This window comes from Lagopus muta, chromosome 3 (assembly GCF_023343835.1).
Source record: "Lagopus muta isolate bLagMut1 chromosome 3, bLagMut1 primary, whole genome shotgun sequence".
Taxonomy (NCBI): Eukaryota; Metazoa; Chordata; class Aves; order Galliformes; family Phasianidae; genus Lagopus; species Lagopus muta.
Window position 1 is genome coordinate 62,234,746 of NC_064435.1, and position 26,315 is coordinate 62,261,060.

Here is a 26,315-nt window from a genome sequence, read left to right on the forward strand (position 1 = left end):
ATGTAGTTACCTCCCCAGGTGGTAGCAAAGTATCTTGTTTCTCTTCAGCGGCTTAGATTTTCTTTCCAAAATGGCCATGCTATGCTCCAGTTCAGGGACTGGTCAGTAAAAGTCAAACAGACAAGACCACACTGAAGGGAAAAGACATTTAAATTCTATTAAACTAAGGAAATGAAGTGTTAAAATCATATAGCCAATTATTATAAAAATGCTAGATGACATCATAAAGTTTAATATGCTCACTGAGGATCATGAGAAAACAATAGTTGTACAAAATGTCAGATATAAGAATAGAAATGTCTAGTAGTTCAGAAAAATGCTTTGTCTGCTGTCTAGCACCTGCCTTTAATAAATTAATACAAACTAAGGCCAGGAAGAACATTACTTCATTTATTGTGTTCTGTGTCACAGAAGCCTTTAGATTTCATTCAGTTCCCTTTACTTGTAGTTCCAAAATCTGTTTGCCAAATCAATCATTTCAGAAAGATATTAGTATTGATTTGAAGACTTCATAAGGTGGAGAAATCATCTATTCCACTGCTAATCTATGTAAATCTTTTAGCACCTTCACTGTTAAAAATTAGGCTTAATTTCTTATTCAAATTCATATGCCTTTAACTTTCTGCCATTAATCTTTTCTCTCTTAAATTACAGAGCACATAATTTTTTCATCTTGAAGGTATTTGGGCATTATAATTGTGTCACATCTGAGTCTTCTTAGAAAAATTAGTAGATTGAGTTCCTTAGAACTCCCATCATAACTTACTTTCCTCAGCACACAAGATATTTTTGTGGCTTCTTCAATGCTTCCAACTCTTTCTAACTTCACAACTGCTGATATTGTTTCTTATGTGACCTAGGGTGCACTTGAGACTGTCTGGAGACAGGATGATGTCACCTCCCCAGTTCATGAGACTTAACTCATTTTGTCTTACTGCCAGTAGGGCACAGGATATACCATTTGTTAGAAGTCACAGTGCATGTGCCAAATCAAGACACTTGAAAAACATTATCCTTCAACAACTGTTTACATACTTTGGTACACCATTTTCATTTTCTTTCTGTTACCTAACAGTTCCCCTACAAGCTTTGAGTGAAGTGAAGCAACCCCCTGTAGAATTTGTTTTTTTTTTCATAGCGTGGTAAATTGTTGGTCCTAACACTGAACTTTTTTGTGCTATCCCTACAGAGCAGAGCTCAGTGCTGCCCTTCCACTCCCTGTGAGGAGTTGCAGCTACCATGAGGCCTCCCCTCAGCTCCTCTGCTCTGCACTGAACAAACCAAGGGACCTCAGCTGCTCCTCATGCTCATCAGTCCTTTCTCTGCCTTTTTTTTTTTTTTTTTTTTTTTGCCATCCTTTAGACATACTAATATTTTTTATATTCTTATACCACGGGGTCCAAAACTTCACAGAGTACTAGAACTAGAGGTGAGGTTGCGCTAGTGCTGAGTATAGCAGGACAATCACTACTTTCAACCATTTAGCTGTTCTGTGCTTAGCATACTGCAGGATATGACTGACCCTTCCAGCCACTATTTCCCACTGACTGCTCACACTGAGCTTATCATCAGCCTAAATCCCCAGATCCCTCTTGCAGGGCTGCACACAAGTCACTTGTCCCCCATCCTAGGACTACACAGTTACAGGTGAAGAATCCAGCATCACTTCTTGTTAAATTTCATATAGTTAGTAATTGCCCAACAGCCTAACCTATAGAAATCCCTCTGTAAAGCCTCTCTGCTCTCAAGGTAGAGGTGTCCTCTTCTAACTTAGTACTGTCTGCAAACTCGTGTGCACTGGTCTATTTTGCTCATGAGATCTGACAAATATGAAATAAAATGTTTCTGTGTATGTATGAGCTGTACAATACACAGAATTTTGAATTTAAACCCATCAGTCCAAGCCTAGGGAGTCTTGTAAAATATCACCAAGAGCTCTAACACTGTGTTAATTTTACTTATCTCTCTGCTTTTATGAAAACAACCAGGTTTAAAGACATTCCCCTGGAACTATACCCCTTAGACCCAAATAAAAGTCCTACCTTCTATGTTAGCAAGAGATTGCCTTCCCTATTACTCTTTCCTTAGAAATCTCTTTTCCACTCTGCCATCTGATGATGAAAGTGAGTTCTTTCTTCTACTTTCCCATAAAACATTAGTAGAATTTTTTTTTTAACAACAACAAAACAAATCCCTGATGGTTCTTTAAGAAAAAGAAAAGCCTCAACTGGGTAGGTCTGCTGTAAGTCTTTTATCTGACAAGTTCATAACGCTTGTCTTGTTAGAGACAAGTTCAAATTAAATATATATTCAAATTGCTTGAAAAAAAATCACAGTATACTTAATTATTTCAACGCTTGATTTTCCATATTAAATACGTCATTAACAACATGAGCGGCTATACAGAATACCTTGCTAGGGACTGAATTCTTATTTTTCTCCTGAAGCAGGCTATTCTGTATTCCCTGAACTCAGATTCAGACAGGAATACTGAATGCTTGTTCCTTTACATCTCCACTCCTTCCTTCTGAGTCTCTTACCTTGCCCACTTTTCCCCATTGGCTGATATGACATCAGTATTCAACACTGCATGTCAGAGGACCAAAATGTTTATCACAAATTTCCTTTGCTCAGTCCATGCAGCTATTTGTCTGTTTAAAGCTAAGTTATTCTTATGAAAATGTGAGTCAAATACAGCATGCCTGTTGGCATTTTTTCTTCACATCAGCACATCTTACAAGCCTAACAAGGCTCATCCATCATTCTCACTAACCATGGACTGAGGTGAAAAGTCAGGAGTCAGGGTTTGGAGAAAGTCAACTGTAAGGGGACAGAAATCATGCTGAGAGGGGAAAGACTATCTGTCATCTAACGGTAACAGTGACTGACAATGTTTTTTGATAATATATGACAATTATCCATATATTTAATATTTTCCTTTTGTTCTCCATAGTTGCATGATAAAATAGTTACTACTGAAAGTCTCTGAAAGACTTTTAGGATTTCTGCCATGTGCACAGGGTGTAGCATCTGCTTTTTCTTTGGATCCTGTAGTGAGGGAGGCTTACAATTTTAAATTCCAGGTTCAGCCATTTTGCATTACTGAGATGTCTTTCTCCTCCAGAGAATTCAAAATATGGGTGAAAGAAAGCAGATGGCCTTGACACTGTTAGATGTTCCTTACAGCACCATCCTGTAGGGACCGTATAACAAAAACCATCACTACATTAGACAAAGCTTTAAACAGTAAGGCTCCCTAATCACAGTTTCTCTTTCATTCCCACCTATCCAAGCTAAAACATTGGCCACAGTATTTCCAATTTCCATGATGTTGTTCTAAATCTCTTACCTTAAGGTATGGCTCCCTAGCCAATACATCATTCCAGTTTTTCAAGTTGAGCTTGAGATTGAAAAAAAAAAAAAAAAAAAAAAATTAAGAGCAAAAAAAAAAGCTGTACATATAGGATTACTATAGAAAGAGGAAGATGTCTCAGTAGGGCTGCTAAACAAAAGCAGGTCCTTTTACCTGAAATGCACTGTGTTTTGAAAGCACAACACAGTAACATGAAAACAGTTTCTGAAGTGAGACCACATTTCTCCCACTATACAATGTGCAAGTTAAAGGGACACTAGTCTCAGATGGTATTTTTAAGGCAGACCTACCCAATAAAATATATATAGCATAACCTGGATTCAAAGGCAGCAGTCTCCAACTCTTAAACTTGTGACCTAAGGTAAAGGCAGAAATATGGTTTGTGGCTGTCTTTTGGGGATGCAAAGGTGAAGTCTAAAATTTAAAATGGAGAGAGAAAGCATTCCTTACAGGAAAGTAGCCAGGGAGTTTAATGTCTGAAGGGATCTTTCAATCATTCATTCTGACTTATCATAACAAGCATTATGGATTTTTCAACTATTCTATGCTGCACTGCAAATCTTCCACTTGGCCCAACTATTTTAGAAACATTTGCCCTGGATCTTAAGATCCATCAGGTGCAGTTGAAGTATATTTCGACCACTCTCCTTGTGTGGCATCATATCCTAAGGATGTCACTCATTATGCCTATCCAGATCTCTCCAAGAGCCAGTATTTTTTCACCTTAAAAATGCTTACATGTAGTAATCAAGTTGCCATAACCTTTTGTTCTCCCTTCTTTCATATCATCAGCTGGAGTTTTCTAAGCCTGTCCTTGGAAAGACTTTACATCATTTTTGCAGCTCATTTACACCAATTGATTTACACCATGACCCTGTCTTTAGAGTATGACCATAACTAAACTGGGAGGAGCAGAACTCCATTTGGCTTTTCAACATCTGTCTCACTGACTTGGTTTAAAGAAGTAAAAATCACCCTTCTCCTACTCATTGATTCTCTGTGTTCATACCTAAGCATAACATTTTGTCAGCGAATCAGTATTTATCAATGGAAAAATTGCTGCTTTTATTCTGCTGGGCCACAGCATACAGCTAAAAATTGTCACTTATACTGTGAACATCAAAAATTTTACACTCCCTTTGTTATATCCTCGTCCGCAATTAATTGGAGTTACAGAACCCAGGAAGTATAAAAGTTTAGAGCAAAAAGTGGCAGTATTTCTTTGTTTCACTCAGCATTTTATATACTTGCCTTTATTTCCATGAGAAGATAACTATCTAATCTTTCATAATGTTACATCCTGTTTTATTCTATTATTGTTTCAAGTGGGATTTATTATAGTAGCACCAGCAAGTCATTCATCTTAGATACACACACTGGGAAAAGAGTATACAAAAAACAAAGAGTGACTTAAGGATTTTAGCCTTTAATGGAACATTCTTTTTCTGTGCCCAGTTCCAGAAGACTTAAACTAATCATCCAGCACATTTAACTCCCAGAAGGCACCAAAAGAAAGACCCATATGAAAAAGTACTTGACTGCTGAAGGAGCCACTTCGTATAACTATTAATCCCCAAGAAGGATGGCAGAGCTTACACTAAGAGTGAAATATGTGCAATTGAGAGAGCTACCCATTTCATTATTGACTGCTGAATGACCCAACACTGCAACCTGCTGCAAGGAAGAAATGATTCTTTTTTTCTCCTCTGCCTGTTTCCTTACATTGATACTCCATGTCTTTGATGTTAGCACCATAGCCAGACTGCCCTTTTAAAAGAGTTTCCACTTCTTGTTTTGGAACACAAGTTAGGTCAAGGCTATTTTAGACTATTTATTTTGAGAACAGGGAACTGGAGTTAAAAAATAAAAATGAAAATACTCATCTTCTATTTAGAAATTTTTTACTGGCAATTTTATAATACATATGAATATTTTGTACCATCAAAATCAGTATCAGTCTCACCTGTCAGTTCAAACTCTCCCAGAGAATTACTGAGAATACAGACTTTCTTCTGAGAAAGGCTATTTATTAGGCAGGCATAGCAAAGTTAATGCCTGTTTTTCTAGTGTTAGTCAAGGAAGTGTTGGTTTATTTTTTCCCGTTGTTGTTACAGTCATTCCAGTCAGAAGACGATCAGGCATGCTCAGGGGACATCTGGTCATTTCTGACTCTTCAGGGAGCTTAAAGCTGCCCAGAGAGTAAAACCCTGCACTGACAAGACAAAATGTCTAAAATAAAAGCAGAAATATTAACATAGAAAACAGTTCAAAGCTTCTTCCTTCTTTTATCTGAAAAAGTTGCCATTTTCTTTTGATCATCAAACAGAAATCCTATGTTTATCCATATCATTTAATGCTAATCCCTGTAAATGAATGGATTTTTTTCAGCTTTTGCATTACATAAATACAGTATTCTGCTGAAATATGCTTAGAGTCTTCAGTTTCTCCCTACTCCCAATTACTTACTTACCTTTGTTTGTAATATAAAGCTGTTCAGATGACTCAAGATGCTTCTAGTACACTCTGTTTTAGCACTTTTGAAAAAATTACCAGGTACTTATCTATCTAACATTTTCATTGGTATGTTCTTCAATGTAGAGTGCAGGTAACAGGTTAATTATGTACATATTGAATATAGGTACTTTTGAGGAAAGAAGAACTTGAAACAATCTGTTTGGCATTTGAGTTAATAAAATCCATATATAAAAGTGGGTTTATGATGTAATTTTTTCATATAAATAATATAAAGATGCTCTGTTCAACTCAGATTTAGATTTAAAACATCTTGTTGGGTAACAGAGATATCATATTTTCCACTTAAGGTACTATCTCAGCTGTACTTCTGTTTCTCTTACTGGATATCACAATGACTCTAGTCAGAGTGTTTATTTCCCAGCAAGCACAGAACACATTTTTCAGCTCCATAGATTTACTTAAAGAAGGAATTATTGTTCTTCTAAGCCCAGATCACTGACTAGTATTGTGTTATGCTGGGTTCTGTTAACTTGCTTCAAGCAGATCCTAAAGAAGTTGGCCCTTCTCTCCCAGAGGCTATGGACTAAGACTCAGCAGTAGAAAGCAGAAAGATCAGATATACAGAGGAGGCAGAGTCTATATACACTCAGATATATCAAAGCTAAACCAGTTTCTGGTGGACTGTAGAGCTTAACCATTCTTTCTGATAAGGTATATGGGATTCAAGTAAAAGAAGCGCATACTTCTGTAAAAGATCTTCAGTGCCAAATCCACATACAAATGACATACCCTCCACCATTTCAAAGCAGACAGTGAGGTTCCTGGTTTGTCACAAATTTGATTTTGCATGATTATAATTTGTTTTTGCATGATTGCTTCTGATTCCTTCTCCAAGAACTTAAAAGTTCACAGATATTTAGGGGCAAAGATCCAGTGTCAAATGAGTATTATATGACATTATGTCGGAGTTCTTAAAATGCATTGAAATTGCATTTCATGGCTAAATTCTAATTAGCAATCCGATGCTGAAAAAACTTTCTTTTCCCATGAAGTGCTTCTGTGGCTTCTTCACATATTTCCAAGACCTTTTCCAAGATGCATTCTCTTTTAATAATTTCCAGTACCACTAAATATTCTTTTTGATTTGGCAAATAATGTCCATATACCATTCCTGTGCATTCTGTGACATTTCATTACTGCTTTTAGTTGGTAGTTAGTAGTTATGTTTTGCAGTGACAAGTAAAATCAGCAATGTCCAACTGGATATATCAGTTAAATGAAATTGTATAACAACTAAATACACTTTTTATCTCAGCATTTGAACACCCTCTTCAGCTGACAGATATGGTTAGTGGGATCACTTCATATGTGAAGCTGTCTCTATACAGCTGTCAATCATACACTTCATCAGGTTAACTTTTTGATAAAGCTCAGCCTAGATTTTTTTTATGTTACATTCCATTTTTTACATGTAACCCAATACATCACCTTTTTAACAAAGAAAAAAAAAAAAAGCAAAAAAGAGAGAGAGAGATGGAGACATTTCTGTTAATGATGGCTCTGTTAAAAATTTTGGTTTTATTGACACATTATTTTTTGCCAAGGAAGTTCTTGAATTTCTGGATCTATTACAGAATGCGTTACATAATTTTAAGTATTCTGTATCTGATCTTATAGTACCCTAAACATTTTTAAATACTCTTATCTGATAATAAAATCATACATAATAAAACAGTATCAAACTCTACTTTGGTCTACTCTGTATCTCTTTATTATAGAGGATTAAATATTGAACATTTTAAATAAAAGAAAGATGAGAAAGAAGTATTCGTCTTATCATCATTTAGCATTAATATTTCATTAAAGTCCAGATGTGACATATTATTAAATAGTGACATTTTTTTCAGGAGCATTACTTCACATCACTTCATTTTCAAATGGCAAAACTAAAGATATTCACTTTTTTGTGTGGAAAAATTTAGAAACAACAATTTAGAAACATTTAGAAACAACAACAACAACAACAAAATAATTAAAAGATTCTCTATTTCCATGGCTTTTTATAAGCTGTATAAAACTGCATCATGGTCAAATCATATTGTTGACATTTCTGGATTATTCACAGTTTCCAAACTTTTTAGCTATTATCAGGCTCATATCAGGCATTGTCAACATCAATACATTAAAAAAATAAATAAATAAAGGACTGCTTTAGTAATTTGATCTCTTTCTATGACAAGATGGATAGAGGGAAGGCAGTGGACATAATCTTTCTGGATATTAGTAAGGCTTTTGAAAATGACCCACATAACATCCTTCTGGAAAAATAGCCCAATTTTGAGATTAACAGGTTCGTGCTCTGCTGGGTGATAAACTGACTCAAAGATAGAGTTCAAAGGGCTGTAGTACATGCTTGTCACTGCAGTGTGTGCTCCCTACATGTCTCACCTTCAGTATTAGAGTAAGGCTTCCAGTTTTGGCATTTTATTTATTAGCTTCAATTCCAATTTTATTGTATTATATTGTGTTATCTCACATTCTGCTGTCATATTTTGTAAATTAGTTTTCTCCCTTAGCTAGTTGCTGCTGTTTTGTTTTATGCCCATCTCCCTACCTTTTACCTTTTCTCCTTCCGCCCTCTCTCAGGTGAGGATACGTAAATCCTCCTGCCCCATCAGTCATGGAATCAGGCCAAACTGGCCTGTAAACCTTTGATATTTTCTACACCTGGCTGGTGAAAGGTCCCTAGTGGTGTTCCCCAGGGCTAGTGTCTAGAGCCAGTTCTGCTCCACATTTTTATGAAAGATCTGGATGCAGGAGTGGAATGCATCCTCAACAAGTTTTTTTTTAAGACAATAAACTGGCAGGCCTTGAAGACAGATCTGGATAAACTGGAGCATTTTGCCATCAGCAACACCATGAAATTCAACAAAGATAAATTCTGTGTGCTGCACTTGGGACAGAGTAATGCTGGACACAGACATGGACTAGAAAATGAGTGGCTGGAGAGCAGCTCAGCAGAGCTCAGCAGAGCTCAGCAGAGCTCAGCAGAGCTCAGCAGAGCTCAGCAGCTCAGCACTGCTTGTGCCAGTAATCTCAGCATGAGCTAGCAGTGTGTCCTGGCTGGCAAGAGGAAAAACTGTTTTTAGGGCACATCAAACAGAATAAGTGGGGGATGAAAAGGCAATTCTCCCACTATATTCAGTTTTGATTCAGCCTCACCTTGAGTATTATGTGCAATTCTGGGCTCCACAGCATAAAAAGGATGCTAAATTGTCCAGAGGAGAGCAACAAAGCTTGTAAAAGGGCTGGAAGGCATGTCCTATGAGGAGAGGATTTACAGTTTGGAGAAGAGGAAGCTGAGAGTCAGCCTCATCACTCTCTGCAACTCCTTGAGGTGGGAAGGTGCAGAGGGAGTTGCCATACCTTTCTCCCTGGTCTCTGATGTCATAATGCCTATGAATGGCCCAAAGCTGTGCCAGAAGAAACTCAAATTGATCAAACACAGGAACAAGCTACCTACTGAGGTGGTTGATACCTCATTTTCATCAGTATTCAAGAGGCATTTGGACAATACTCTTAATATATTTTAAGTTTTGGTTAGTCCTGCGGTGTCAGGCTGTTGTACTAGATGACCTGTGAAGGTCCGTTCCAAATGAATTATTCTCTTCCTTCCCTTCTCTCCCCTCCTCTCCACTCTATTATTTATTTACTTACTGAATGAGAAAAACACAGGAAGTCAATCATTCATTCAACTGTTTGGGTTGTTGCTTTTTTTTTTTTTTTCAAATACATAAAAATTTAAAAGAAAATCATCTATCATGCTTTTATTTCTCTCCGGATTGCTGAACAATTTGCCTCCCATAGTTAGAGACATTGCAACTGTCTTTTCCACAGGCTTTTGGGGAGCGTAAGCAGCATCTGTACTGATGGCTCAGCATTTCAAAGGTAGAGCTTTCTAGTTTGAAGTTTGTATTAATGTTCTGTTGAAATGCTCTTTGTCTAGTGAGTTGCATATGTTACAGCCATCATGACTCCAGCACATAATTGTTATGTTCTAAGATCAGGGACTATTCCAAACATTAGAATTGTATTAAGTTGTATCTGCAATTTCTTTTATTTGAAGTACTTTATAGTTTTTATGTGCTTTCTTCATCCTAAGGCTTTTTCTTAATAACTTAAGCTTGACAGTTAATAATGCAGCAATCCCTGGTATTACTTTTACTGTATGGTATAGGAAAAACAAGTGACCTCTGGAGTCTGTAGTCCTTTTCTGAGCTGTCTGCACACAGAGAAAGAGAAATAGCTCATTCACTCCTGCACACACGCACACAGAAAAGAATCAGCAAGACAGGTACTGTCATATAGACAGTGCAGACAAGAACGAGATTAGTGATGATATGTTTATCGTCCCTGGACACAAGGGATGTTAAGTTCACATCTTAACAGTTATACCTCTGGTGACCAATAGCTTTTGCAAAGAACATGATGACTTATTTGTCTTGCTTGGTGGAAACAAATGCCATTCAGGGATTTTTAGGACATCTTGTGAAATCAGAAAATGAAGTCCTGAACATCTATACAAAAGACAGTGAAAAATATTTCAGGCTCTGGGACAGACAATTTTTTTCCTTTAGGATAAAACATTTACTTGTTTCTCCTGTCACTCAACCACAAAGTCAGAAGCTCTCAACTCACTCTATCAGGCACTGTTCACACACTTGCATGTACCCTTGGCACATAAAAGCTCATAGGCTATAATCATATGCAATGGTGTGCTAAAGAAAAAAGAAAAATTGTCAAAGAGAAGATGGAAAGAAAGTGCAACTAATTAGTGTTATTTTCAAACAGAGGTCTTATAGGAAGAGAGAAAGCATTTGTTAGTAGAGAAACAAACTGAAGAGAATAGGGAGAATGTTTTTCATCCTGTTACATTTGCTATTCAAATTAAAAAAAAAAAAAAAATTATTCATTTAGATAAAAGCACAAGTATCATCCCAGTAATCACAGTAATCACGTGCCCTTCACTTTCCATATTACTTAAACACAAAGTGGAAAATTAAGTTTAGCTACTTTTGCTCACTATAACTATATTAAACAAAGACACACAAATAGTTGCAAACTAAGTAGTTTACAAAACAGCAGACACCAACCAGCCTAATTTCAAGTGCATATTCACACATCATTGCTGAAGTTATTTAGTTATTTACCTTTGCTATTTACCTTTCCCATTAACTTAAGTCAAATTTTTTCTCAAAAATATTTATAAGTTTTGAATAGAATTACAACATTTAGACATGTTGCTTGTCATTTCCCATGCAGCCTTTTTATTTAAAAAAAAAAAAAAAAACTAAAAAAGTACTAGAAACATTAAGAAACATGCCTCACAATGTGGACTAGTGATGGAGCACACTTTATATTGTTTGAGAAACATTTTTTTTATATAAACAGGGGAGAATTTATCACTTTCTGAATTCATCATCATATCACTATTTTGTTGTGCACAATTTCCATAAAAAAATTGAGTTAATCAGCATCCTTAGCCGGTCTCCCAAGGACAGTAATTCACTTCTTCACTCTAATTCTCTTTTGATGCAAGTTGGAACAGAGTTGACAGCAGCTTAATTGCTGCCATTGGTTTTTATTCAGCAATGGACACAAGTTCACAGGTACACTTCAGAAAGCACATCAGTTTGATTTTCTCTCTGCTTTGTTGGAGCAGTATATCCCAATAGCTAACTTAAACACATAAATATCCTGAAGCTCCAGTGAATAATAAAACAATCACCTTGAACCAACAGATGACAGATGCAGACATGATCACGAGCCATGCCATGATCCAGTCTTCTACCCAATGCAGTGTTCTTGCACTGTTCTTGCACCTTCCTGAACTCAAAAAAGGCTTGTAAAATCAGAATGCTCTTTCAACAGTATACAGTGAAATCCCAATCTGTTCAGCTACAAAGAAGCCCTCTCATGAGTTGACTATGTAGTTTACTATGAAAAAAGAAAGTAATAACAATGTCAAATGGTAAACCAGAGCAGCCTGTAGACTCAGAGACTGCAGACCTGCTAAACATCTGCAGGGAGCTAAGCTGAAGTTTTGCTACCAAGAAGATAACGATGGTAGCAATACAGGGGAATGATCTGGCAACTCGCAGCTGCCAGCTATTAAAGAAGCATCAAGAAATGTAACTTCAAAGTGAAAAATATGAAAACTCTGCAAAAGAGGTCATAAGATGCCATTGAGCATTCTGAAGTACCTAAACACATGTGCCTGCAATATCTCAAGCTGCACACTATCACTAGCCAGGAAGCAGAAAGAGACATTTCTGTTCCCCAACCCCAGTAAATACACATTTTGGTGTTTCACAGTGGGGATACATTTCCCACTATAAATGCTACTTCATGGTTCCCAGAATCCTTGAAGTCCTAGACAGAAGACACTTTCTATTTCTCCAGACTAGATCTCCACCAGTGCAGGTTTTTAAACTTATGAAAGACAATTAGTACTTTGTATCCATGCTCTGATCATTTTCAGCTATAGTGAGTTCCTGCCTCTACTGAACATCATTCTTATTTCTGTGAGTGTTCCACACTTGTGTAACTGCTTTTCCAAATAAAGCAGAAGAGGCACAGAAGCCATGATGGAGATGGCTGTCTTTAGCAGCAGAGAAATTTCAAGCCAGTTACACTCTCTCTGATGGAAAGCAGAGCTATTTGAAGATCTTATTGTAAATGTACATGAAAAATATAAATTACAATCATCCAGTCTATCTTATAAACATTTGGGTCATTTAAATTGTGATATTCCCACAAACATACAAAACCTCAAATTTCTGAAGATGCATTTTTTTAATTCTTATTAAAGACTTTTTTTTTTACGTTTCAAATTTTAGGTCGTTTATATGCCTTCATCACTTATCACTAATAGCCTATTTTTCTGCAGGATCTTTTTCCTTTGAAGTTTATGAATGACTTAAAACTTTTTTCAATCTGTTACTTAAATTATTTAGCCATTTATCTTTCTTTTCTGACCTTATTTTATTCTTGACTTCCTACATTATTACCTAGTTCACTGCTACATTTTCTTTCAAACAAACAGAAATGCATATTCAGACATTTGAGCAGATCTTTCTGAAGTCCTTTTCCTTTTTCAAAGAACATCAATTTTTTTTTAATGCTGAGACTTACCAACTACCACCAAAATCACTGACATTGTGGGTGGAGATCTGTTGCTAAACAGAGGCAACAAGTGCTGTTTCAAACATTTTAGGTATCTGAGATACCAACATGGCAGATACAGACCAGATACTGCAGAAGTTTTGCATCTCTCTGAAGACAAGCTGCCCAAGGTATCAGAACCGGTACTAAAAGCTCATGTTTGGGCAACTATCCCATACTCTATGGTTCCTCTAATTAAATACTATTCGTTAGGAGCCTGAAATTCTTATTTTGTGTGGAACAATGGAATACACAGCGATACTTTGGATTTTCAAATGCATGGTTTAAGTGCCTAAGGGAGGATTGTATGAAACACCCTGAGAGATTTTAAAAAGCTGTGATACTGTGTCTTCGAATGGAAACTTTGTAATTCTGAATACTCACTAATGCAAGAACTGAATGCTTAAGTCATAAAATGGACAAAAATGACCACGCCAGCCTCATTCCAAATAGGAATTAATTGTATAACTTCAAAGTTGTCTGTGCAGTTCTATAGCTCCTCCTCTGCTAGGTAGTCTGCTGCTAAAAGAACACTTAAAAGAGAGATCCATAAACTGGATGACTGTAGCTGTATACACCTACTAATACATGTTGTCTCTGAGCTGGACAGAAGATAAACACAGCTGGACATAAACACATTGTCATGTCTACAAGAGTTGAGACACAAGTTGCCTACTAGAAACACAAGCATAGACATCAGTGACATCTTACTATGCAGTCATGCTCAGAGATCACTGTGTTCTCTGATCTGCCATGTAAAATATTTGTGTGAGCTACTGCAAGAATCAAAGTCACTCAGTAGTGAAAACCTATAGTCTCAAGGCTACAATTTAGCTCAGCCCATATAATTTTAATTAAAGAACAAGTTAGTGAGTAGGCACACACAGTTCATCCAGAGAATCACAGCAGATGGTGAATCCCAGCAGAAGGCAGTGACAGAGCACTGGGGTAATTTCTCTGGCCAGCACAACCGCAGTCAAACAGGGACCAGTGGATAGATCCTAATATGTTATCCAGGATCTTTCAAAACTCTATATATACTTTTTCTTCTGTCCTTTGTCTATTTCAAATTCAAACTAGAAAAGAGATGGAATTGGAAATGCTTTGACAGCTCGAAAACACTGGAGAAATCCACTACCAAAAGAAGATTGTACACCTGGCCACCAGGCCTTGTTACCAAATACACAGCTGCTTCATTCCCAGGAGCAACCTAAAGCTGCTAGATCACATCAGTTAATTATGTCACATCCACACTTACTTTTAGGGATAAAAATAGAGCAGGCAAGACCTAATCCCTCTCATCTCTACCTTCTCCTCAAAAAGTTCAGAACCAATAGATCATCAGTCTTTCTTAAGAAAGCAATGTAAAAGGCCAAGACTAAGGTTTTTCCTTTTCTGTCAACTTAAAGTTGAAATTTTGATACAGTATTTATTTTTTCCTTATCTAATTTCCTGCAAGTGCCTGCATTAGAGAGGGAAAGATTTGGAACATATATTTAACAAAAAAAAAAAAATTAATTCGTCCAGAAAATGGCTTACAACAGATGTCTGTGAGCTGTTAGCCACATGCTGCTGATTCAGTCTTTTGTTGTCATAAGCTAAGCACAGTTCCTCCAAGTAACATTAGTTCCCTCTAGTATCACCAAATAATCTGATTGAAAGACCAGACAGTAGGCTCCAAATTCCCAGATGCGGACTGCCTGTAGCTGCTAATAATTTTCACATCAGGGAAACATAAAAAGCTCTTCTGTGTTAAGAGTGTTTTATTTTATTTTTTAAAAGGTACCTTAGATCCACATCTTTCCACATACTCATTCAAACCACTTGCAAACATTCTTGCACATTTTCACAGTCTGTTGCCAAAATACATAAGCCCAACAGCATCAAATTACTTCTCCATCTTTTCCTGATTTTCGGACTCACACTTTTTTGGCTAGTCTGATGGCTGAGGAAATTGCAAGGTGCTAAAACAATAAGATAAAACAAAACAGACCATTACCTCCTCTTACTGGCATATCCTGTACTCCTTTATGCAACTTTCTTTTTGAATAATGATAGAAATGGCTGCCTCATAGCCATCATTAATATCAAGCTTACAAGTATGGAACTTAATGGAAAATATAAGTATGAAAAATCTTTAACAAGCATAAGCCTTCTACCAAAGAGTGAGTTTGAACTGAAACAGCATACCCAAAATGAACTTCCTCCTGTGTTCAATTCCCTAAACTCCTAACATTTTCACTGAAGCATATTATGAAGAATATTATATGTATTTCCAACTTTCTTTTCTGAATTCATTTATCTATTAAAATTGCAATCCTAACATAAAAAGCAAATATTTTTTTCTTCAAAAAGCCCTCTTGTTTTTTCCTTGCCATATTTGATACTTCTTATCTCTCTTTATTAAAGTCAAAGCACAGTGCAGTCAAATTAAAAAAAAAAAAAGAAAGAAAGAAAAAGCCTTCCTTCCCAAACTTCAGCAGCTGAACACCAAAGATCAGCATAAGACAAAATGTTAAAGGTTATTCTTTCCTTGCTATCTCTTAAAATGCCACAACATATGTAAAATATTTTATCTTCCCTATTAATGCTAAGTGAAATACAGTTTTGCATGCTGTCTTATATAGATCTGCAAAAGAGACAATGATTGTTCTCTAGGAGAAAATGGCAATCAGAAGTTTTAATTATGTTGTTATATAACACTGAAGTTATCTTGATTTTTAAGAAAGCTGTACTTGTTTAGATTGAAGGCACAGGCATTTACCTGGAGACCATTCTGTAAGTACATCATACCTAGAAAAATGCAGTCAGATCAAGAGGATTTTCTAGAGTGCATTTAAATTTCCAACAACCCTACACTTGCATGCTTTTTGTCCAGAGCCAAGGCAGCATAGATAATTTTGGATCTGCTTTTGCAGATCCTTTTAGTTAACATTTTTTCACACACCAATATATTTCTCTGTGCAGACAGAAATGAAAGCAAAAAAATTAATCCTGTATTATTTCCATTCAACCCAGCAATTTATGTCTAACTTTAAAACAGTTCTATTCCTGCACTATTTACTGTTCCAAGACTCTCCCTTGCTCTTTCTGATCGAACTTACAAATGCTTTCAGAATGATCCTTCTTCAAGAATCCTGTCCTCCAAGCTCAACAGTGGTGCATTCCCACATGCAAAAGGTCAGATAATGATGGTAGGCTTGCATGAATAAACAAGGAGCTCCTGACTAAACCCAAACAGAAATAATGCTTAACCAATGTAGTAGTCTTCTGTGACAGAATGGCTGGTCAAGTAGATGAGGGGAAAGCAGTGTATGTCATTATCATGGACTTCAGCAAGACTTTTGACATTGTCTCCCATAACATCCTCATAGGTAAACTCCGAAAATATGGATTAGGTGAGTGGCCAGCATGGTGGATTGAGAACTGGCTCAGTGGAAGAACTAAGAATGCCGTGATCAGTGGCACTGAGTCTGGTTGGAGTACTGTAGCTAGCAGTGCTACCCAGGGGTCTGTACTGGATCCAGTCATGTTCAGATTATTAATCAATTATATGGATGAAGGGATAGAGTGCACCCTCATTGATTTTCCTGATGATACCAAATTGAGTGGAGTGATTGAATACATCACTGTTCAGAGAGACCTCAACAGACTAGACAGATGGGCAGAGAAGAACATCATAAAGTTCCTGCCTAGAGGCAGGAATAACCCTCAGATTATTCCTGAAAATAACAATTGGAAAATATGGATTAAAGAAGACTTACCTTTGGTGGGAGAGGATCAAGATAGTGAAATCAGACATACAGAGGCCCATGGCTTCTATTGTGGTGCACCCATGAGTGCTGAGGGAGCTGGCTGATGCTACTGTGAAGTCTCAGAGGTCAGTGAAATTCAGAAGGAAGCAAATGTCACTCCTAAATACAGATTAGTCTCACTCCAGTCTCTGGAAAGGAGATATAACAACAAATTCTGGAAGCCATTTCCCAGTATATAAACGACGAGAAAGCAAAAAGCCTATATTTATGAAGAAAAAATTATGCCTGACCAACCTGATAGCCTTCCAAAATGAAATTACCATCTCAGTGCATGAAGGGGGAAGCAGCTGATACTGAATTAAAAACTGACCTGTTGGGCTCAAGTAGTGGTGGTCAGGCACATAAGGTCAGCTGTAGATGAGGCACTAGTGGTAATGGGTGTATGTCAGGGGTCAGTACTGAGCCCTGTATTATCTAACATCTTCAACTATGATTAGATGATAGGACAGAGTGTAATCTTAGCATAGTTGCTGATGATAAAATCTGGGAGGTGTGAGACATTAACCAGATGGATGTTCTGCCATTCAGAGGGTCTTGGAGAAGCTTGAGAAATGTGCAGAGAGGAACCTCATGAAGTTCAACAGAGAAAAAGATACAGTCCTGCCCCTGGGGATGATTAACACCATACACTAGTATGTTCTGGAGGCCAACCAGCTGGAAAGATGTTCTGCAGAATAGGAACTAGAAGCCCTGGCAGACAACAAGATGACTGTGAGTCTTCAGAGTGAAGGTGTCCAGCAGCACCTAGGCTGCATTAGGGAGAACACTGCCTGTAAGCTGAGGAAGATGATCTTTTGCCTCTACTAAACAGCAGTGAAAGCTCATGTGGAGTCTTGTGTTTAGGTCTGAACTCCTTGGATAAAGGAGATGTGGACATACTAATCAAGTGCAATAATGTAGATGGCTTAACCAACTGACTATAGCTTAAATGAGTTTCTATACCACCCAACATTTGTTTCCAAAAATCCCTCACAAAGTCAGTTGAAGCTATTGTTGCTTTTATCTTCCTTTATTGATAAAAAAATATATAGATAGATAGATGTATATATATAACCCACTACAAAATGTTTGGAGGTTTCCTTTGATAAAATCACGCATGGATAAGTCATCACTACACAAAATGTGTGTACACATACACTACAAAATAGCTGTAGAGGCTATGGGATTTGTCTCTAATCAGTAGGTCCCCCAACACACTCAAGTCATTTTCTATCCTGAGCGAAAGGCTGGTTATTTAATACAGAAAAGAAAATGTCTACTTCTCTTCAGTACACTTTGATAGATCAGGAAGGCTATCTTTTTCAACACAGTATTTTGAAATACTTCTGTTTCCACACAACAGAATCATTCAACACCATAACATCATAACACAGCATTGATTTCTATAAATTATATGTCTCTCCTGAACACCAAAATGCTGAGATTTTCATTTTTCTCTGTTTCTATACACCTGCTTGGCATTCTGACTGTGGAAACATGCAAAAATAATAATAATACATATATAAATAAGTGGAAACAGGTAGCAAATCAAGTTCCAAGATTTGCTTTGTCCATCTGTAGCTCAAGTACACTTGGTTGGACTCTGTGTTCCTCTCCAGGAGGATCTTTACTCTCTTCACAATCCTGTATATATCTGTGCTCTCATGTCTCTACAGACTAATTTCCCAGCAGGAGTTATTATTAAAGCAGATGATGCTTAGGCCATATGGATTTGATTTTACGGTGACGTTTTCAGTTATTCAGAGGACTGAATGAACAGCCAGGACTGGCAACCCTGTTCTCTTTACTGTATAGGGTCTTTCTTCTCCTTTGCTCCCCACATAGGCTTTCACACTTTATTTTTGCCTGTATTTTAGTGGATTTCTAAGGCTTTAGTTATGTACTCTTATGACATAAGCCCTAATAGCATCAGCATCACTATTCATCTGAGGTCCATTTAAACCACATTTGGTTCTTCCAAGGAATGATGTTTTACATAAGACAGCTTACATTTTTTGATGGCTCACTTCATCTTAGAGCTCAGGCTCTTTTCAAAGACTGCTTTGTAACTTGTAGTGGATTTCAAGAGTGTTGCCTTAAAACAAGAGGTTATGTATACAGATCTTAGTGATTACTTCAAGATCAACTTTCTGTCATTTTAATTAGTGAAATAACTTGGGTGCCAATGATAATTCATGCAGCAGACTGAGAAAACAATGTTTCCCAGATGGATTACTGTAAACGTACAGATGTTTGTACACATTCTCTTTTCCCAGTACACTTGCCAGACCTCTGTTACTGAATCAAGTCATTGATTCATCAAGTCATAAAGCACTTCTTAACGGATATCTGCAGATGAAGTACTGAAAATATTCCCTTTCTTATTTAGAATGCATGAATTTAAAAAATATTTATTATGTTTGTCCTCCATCCCCTATCCACACCTTACAGAGAACAGCAATTATATCAGCTCCATGGATTACTTGCCCTAGCCATCACCTCAGTAACAAGCATCACCTGCACTCTGCATATATATGTCTAAACTTTCTGCCTTCATAAGTTAAAAATGACTTTTCTAAAGAATTAATCCTGGGTTACATAATTATCCTATTTGTTGATGCTTCATTCCACATGATGAAGTGAGGGAGGGGGAGAAGGTTTCTTTGGTTGGTTGGGCTAGATGATCTTGGGGCCTTTTCCAACCTTGGTGGTTCTATGACTCTATGATTACACATGAAAGCGATTCTGTTTATTATTATTATTATTATTATTATGGTTATTATTATTATGGTTATTATTATTATGGTTATTATTGTTGTTCTTATTTTATTGTATTTTCTGTTTGAAAGAAAAAGTCAGATACTTCATTTTTACAACATTCTCATTTTCTTTTTATTTTCCAAATGCATTTTCTCATTTGTTAATATTCTTTTTAATTTGGGGAACTGGCATGCCACACTCTATTCACAATGAATGTACATGATGGATTTGCAAAGTGGTATAATGAGCTTCTGATTTGTTCTCCGTTCCTTTCACAATAGTTCATGATATTCCATACTGAGCACTGCACTCCTGTTTTCATAAGGCTATCTATTACCACTCAGAATGAGATTTAGAGTTGTAATAGTCAACTCACAACCAGTCAAAGAATATGTAAAAATGTAAAATTAGAACCATTCTTTTTTCTCCTCTCCCCTCTCCTCTTAAAGGTATCATTATCTATTGATCTACATTGAATTAATCAGGCGTTTTATCAGAGCATTCTGAAATTGCTCTGCAGCTCTTCATCATTAGTATGCATTCTTTCTCAGTTCATTTGCGAATATGCTAAGAAGCCCATTACAGCACAGACTGATAGACTCCATCAGCAAATTCTTTCCAGCAGGCAAACTACATTTTATCCATGTCCTCCATTTACCTAGTTTACAACTCACTATTTAGCTATATGAGAACTTTCCATGTTACTCCACAGTTCCTTAAAGATTTTGGTGAGAAAACTAGAAGTCTAAAATGACTACTAGCAAAATCACTCTTGCCCATATGTTTACTGAAATCAGAGAATACAAATATACTTGAAATCTTTCTCTTCTTTTCTCCACAAAATACAGAGGTTAATCCCAAGAATATCTTTTCCATCCATCTACCTAATAATATTTTTCAGAATAGTTCATCAGTAAATGCGGTGTCAGATATAAGCTTGTAATTGTACTTCACTGGATGTTCCTTCGAGATACTGTTTAAAAAACTGGCATCACATTAGACAACTATATTAGCAAGACATTTAAATGACTGGTCATATATGTCAGTAACTCAGATGTTTCATCTCTGAATTTCTTCAGCTCTGTTGAGTAAAAGTCATTTGTGTCTGGATTTCTTGTCCTTTTTGTCCGTTTGCTCAAAAACCTTATCCGTCAATGATTCGATTTCATACTAATCCTCCAATGTTTACTCTGCTGTTGCAGTTTATCCCAGCAGGTGGATAAGCACCACACAATCATTTGATCCCTCCCTCCCTCTCCCAGTAGGATAGGGGAGAGAATCAGAAAAAAAGAAAGTAGAATTTGTGGGTGAAGATAAAACTATTTACTAGGAGAGAAAAGGAAAAGGAGAATAGTTAAGACTATGCACATATATATACATATATGAATGTATATAACAAGTGAAGTACAAACAATTGCTCACCACCCACCCAACTAATGCTCAGCTAGTCCCCCAAGCAATGGCAGAGAGAAAGATGAAATTCCATCCTCTTCAAAACTCCTTCTGCATGATGTCATATGGTATGGAATACCCCTTTGACCAGTTTAAGTCAGCTGTCCTAATTCTGTTCCCTCCCAGCTCCTTGGGCCCTTTGCTAAGAATGGCCTTAGCTCTGTACAACACTGCCTAGCAGCAACTGTAAACATTGGTGCATTATCAACATTGTTCTTCTCCTAGAACCAAAAGCACAGCATTGTGCCAGACACTCTGAAGAAAAAAATTCCATTCCAGCTTAAACAAAGGCATTTATCAAAAAGGATTATCATTTGGAAAGCCTCACTGTGTTCTTCTTGAGTGTACTCAGATATAAACAAAGAATTTAGCTTTTAAGATAAAATATCTGATCTGTAAGTCTTAGTGGGTTCACAGATCTCTAGGAGACTTATTTTTTGAACATACAAGGAAAAGTAATTTATTATTCATTTCTAGGTCACTTGCAAATTATTATCTCAATTCTTTTACGAACACCTTTATCAAATGATCTATTTTTTTTTTCCCAGAGTTTATACAGCCAGAGCTGATGATCCTGTCTGTTCTCATTTAGCTATAATCTCAATATTTTTAAAGTACTGTTCAATTTTTCAGAAACCTTTACTAATGGCATTTTTATTCATGTTCTTCTGGTACTTGAAGACTTTTGTATACCACAGACAATATGCATTTCCTCCGAGTTGTGAGTACATTTTGTCATTTGCTTTTTTTTAAGTGTAATTATTCCAACAGCAGAAGTTTTACTTCTACCTACATGATAAGCATATTTTTAATAAAATGCCTCACATTCGTAGAGTTTGTTATTTTAAGGTAATATACAATTTCCTACATGCATTGAATCCGCTATTACTCTTATACGCTGGCACTTCTTTTGTAATACTAAGGTTCTGTTAGGCATACAGCTCAGTGCAAGTCACAAGTTCCTCCTTCTCATATAAATTCCCTATGAAGCATTCACTAATGGTTTCTTCACAGTCAAGCCTAACAGGCCTAACATTCACTTGGTTTACTTGAAGTTGACATTATCTGTTGCTGGTATATTTCCTACCATTACACTCACTTGAATTTCCTTTACCATAACTAGATACTCAACAATATATCTAATGTTACACTTGTTCTGTTGGACCAAAAATTCCAATCTGGATTCTTTCCCAGTTCTGGACACATTCAGCATGTTAATTTGCCTTAAATCTAAGCTTTGTTTATCAGCTTGAGTTTTATTCCAAAATAACAATATTTAGCACCATAAGCTAGCTATTTTTTCCGTTTTCCTGTTGTACTCTTCATCTTTTTCTGTACTAGCAGCTACAAATTGAACAACTGTTTATGCTTTCTTTCATGTATTGCTCTTATTTAGTTCTAACGAGACTCTCTGTTACTCCAGTCTTCCCATGAAGAAATGCATTTTTTGTACATTTTACTTTTAATATCAGATCCTATTTAGAAATTAGGATAAAGAAATGCAAAAGAGATTTTCATCTTCCAGTCTCTATTTAGCACCATATACCCTGTATTAGTACATGTTACAGCTTGCTCTTGTGAGAGTTTCCTCCAGTGTTCCAGTTCTCTACAATGGCACTTGAGCCGCATAGATGTTCAGAGAGCATCTACCAGAGGTTATTAAGTACGAGAACTACAACTTACCTTTCTTCAACATCTAAAGTTTTTTTTCAGTCTTATATTTATTCTGCCTTGTTCAACTCCTGAAATACTGTTATCTGTGTCAGCTGTACTTACCTCTTGTACTTACTTAGCTGAAGCCTCTTCAACTCTTGGCATCTAGCAACCCATTAATAATTATTATTCTTAAGTATTTTTGATGCTTTTGACAACAAAGATCAGAAGATGTAAAAAAAAAAAAAAAAAAAAAAAAGGATGGAAAAATACAAGTGGCCTAGAGCAGCAGTTCCACAGCTGATTGTGAAATAGTCATGCTGAGAGCCTCAGTTATGTATGGTCTCTCCAGACAGATGTGTGAAAATGAAACAGAATTGAAACAAAGGCTTGATGTCCTGAAAAAAAAAAAAAAATAAGGACAATGGGAAGGAAGAAATTGGATGCCAGCTCTGAAGTGTGACACTGAGAATACTAGTTATTGGAAACTGAAGGAGAACCAAGTCAGTGCAGAGAAACACTGAAAGAAATCAGAAGGGACATTCAAAGACCCAAACAGTATTAAAAATGGAACACAGAGGGATGTAGATTTCCCACAATACATGGAAAGGCAAGCCCATGCACCTGTTGCCTCCTTGTTATTGACTCTCAGGCTGGTCACCAAAGGGAATCAGAAATGCAAAATAGTATAATGTCTGTCAGACGCACATGCAACTGAAAAGCATTGTAAGAAATCTTCCTTCAGATCCCCAGTAACAATACTGCCTAATTCCCAATAGGAAAAATAAAAGAAAAAAATCCTATTAAGGATTAACCGCTTCAGGGAAGACTTGCAAACAAGTAGATATTAGTATGAACTTCAGGAATACCAAGCCTCTAGAGAAGGAATTAAATGCCTTATAAGAGAATAAACTGACCAACAACTAACAGATGAGAGGTATAAGGAAACCTCCATAATGCTTGACTGTTGGGATGCACTTATTGAAGAAAGTCGTTTTTGGGACTTGAATGCCCAAGGGAATATCTAACTGCAATCATAGCTGGCACAACTGATAAGAACAGTTTTAACCAGAGAAATGATAGGTCTCCAAACACTAGTTGAAAATCAAAATATAGGGTAAATGAGAATTCAGAAATAAATTAAAAACTGTGGTAGCAGGAAAACATGTAGTAGATAAAATAAAAAGAATTAAGTCTATGGACAGCAATCAGACAACAGGACAGTCTACTCTGTACAGGCAATGGAGTAAGAAAAAACTCTAATGTGTAAACTACTCTCAGGACTACTTCCTCAACACAGTGGAAGATCTTGAACGTGAAATTTAGATCTTGAACGTTATAGAACGTGAAATTTAAAGTCAAGGAGAAAACCAAATCTTGATAACACAGAGCTGAACTACAGATACAGGAAGACAGATACCATTCAAGAAAGATAACAAAGATAAGACATGCAGGATATACAACAAGGTATAAGTCATGACAGACATCAGTACTTATGGCATCCAGCAATACACTCAAAGACATAATTAACTGGAGGTTTAATTAAGAAGTAATAAGCATATACATTACCTCAGTAATGAAAGCATCTTCCAGAACAAAAGAAAGGAAAAGAGAGTGACAGACAAGAAAATTGTCTTATTTCTACTTCATCAGGCCAAACAGACATATCCATTCTCAGGAAGTTTGTAAACTTAGGTCATTTAGGTTTCTACCTTTTACTTGGTAAGTACGTTTGACATTTTACTCTGGAATGAGTACAGTGTCAAACAAAGTAGCCAAATTTAAAATAACATTGACATTTTTATCTAAACGACAATTGCATATGCATGTTGAAATGCTAATATTGGCATACTCTGCAGTACACACAGAGCATGCCAATACAGACAGTGCCATGGTAGGGTCCTCATTTCAGACAAAGTATATTTCTAAGTACTCTCTGCATACATAGACTGTAAAATTTATGCAATTTTGAGTATTTCTAAGACAAAAGTAAGATCTTTCCCTTTTGCTGAAGAACTCTGACCAAAACTGTCGCTCCTTTGCAAGCCTGGGAGTCTTTAAAGGACTGATGAAGTAACAATCTTGATGAAGTATTCTGCTTCATAAAAGAGATATTACGCAGTGACATAAACTAGCTTAGTAAATAAAATTTCAACTGCTTGTGTATACAGACAATGAACTGAGCACAGATTTAATACACTATTGCAAAAAGAACGTTTTTATTCAATACTGCAATACAGCAGTATAATAATAGTGCATTTTGAAAATAATTCTATTATGATAAGGATTTCATTTTTGCATCATGGAAGACAGCAAAGCAACTGAAGTTACAGGGTAACAAACACCTGAATTAATGTTTTGCAAGTATCACCAGTAGTATGTTCCAAATGTCATCACTTTCCCTGATTTAGAAAATGATCCCACCAAACTCATGCAGCAACTCTTTCCATTTTAATCACATGTTCAAAGTTCTATGAGCAGAAATTGATGATATTCAAATTACTTGTGAATTTTTTACAAGTAAACAATCTAAAAAATAGAAATCTATTTATCTTATGTTGTATATAGGTTATATAATTCTGTTTCGGCCTCATTTTCTTAACATGTTTTAATGAGTTTTACAATGGAGAAGCAGTCCCTAAGAACGTGGTATTGCACTGTTTCTCTTGACTACATACCCAATGTAATCTACAGGGATTTTAGATGAAGTAAGGTGCTGGTTATAAAAGCATAGCATGAAACACCACTGAAGCTAAAATGCACTTGCATCTTCATTCTCTGGAACTGAGTTTTTAAATTTCATTTTGCAATATGATATTTGCTAAATTATTCCTGGTATCCCATCACTCTTCATTTTTGTCCTATAATAATTCTATACTAGAGTTTGAATTATTACAAAATCTGCTCAGTAAGTACTGCTAATAGTTACAAAATTATTCATTAACTAATATTTATTCTACAAAGCAATCCACTGGAGTCTATAAATTTCAACACATGGAATCCATAGCAAGGAAAAAATGTCACACTGATTTTTTTAAACAAGAGATGTTACAACTGACTTAGAATAAATTTTGCTTTTAAATCTTGAAACTGCCAAGAAGACACAACTAAGCAAAATAGGCACCCAGGTAATAAATATTTATTCACACTATATTGTAGCTGTAAGGCAGAATGTCCATTTTGCAGTCCTCTTTCATAGTGACTTTTAGATCTGTGTCATCAGTTAGAACAACACCAAGAGTATACTTGCTGATTTCACTTCAAGAGAGATTGCTCCAGCCCTGGATCCAGAAAATAAGGTGACTGGCTGCTAAGTGGAAGGCCTTGCATACCTGCCTTGTCATTAGCCAACATGTACCTCAGTCAGCCAAGAGGGATTATAGAGGCTTTTCACCCTAAAATATTCCATAACACTTTTCACAAACACATCATCATATTTCCATCTCAGTAATTTCTGTATTAACACTTATTTAGTCTTTAGTTCACATGACGAAACAAGTGACGAGATTCACTCACAGTCTTTGTGACAGACAAAAAAGCAATTTCAGCATTTCTCTCAAAGCATAGGAAGATGCTCAGTAACT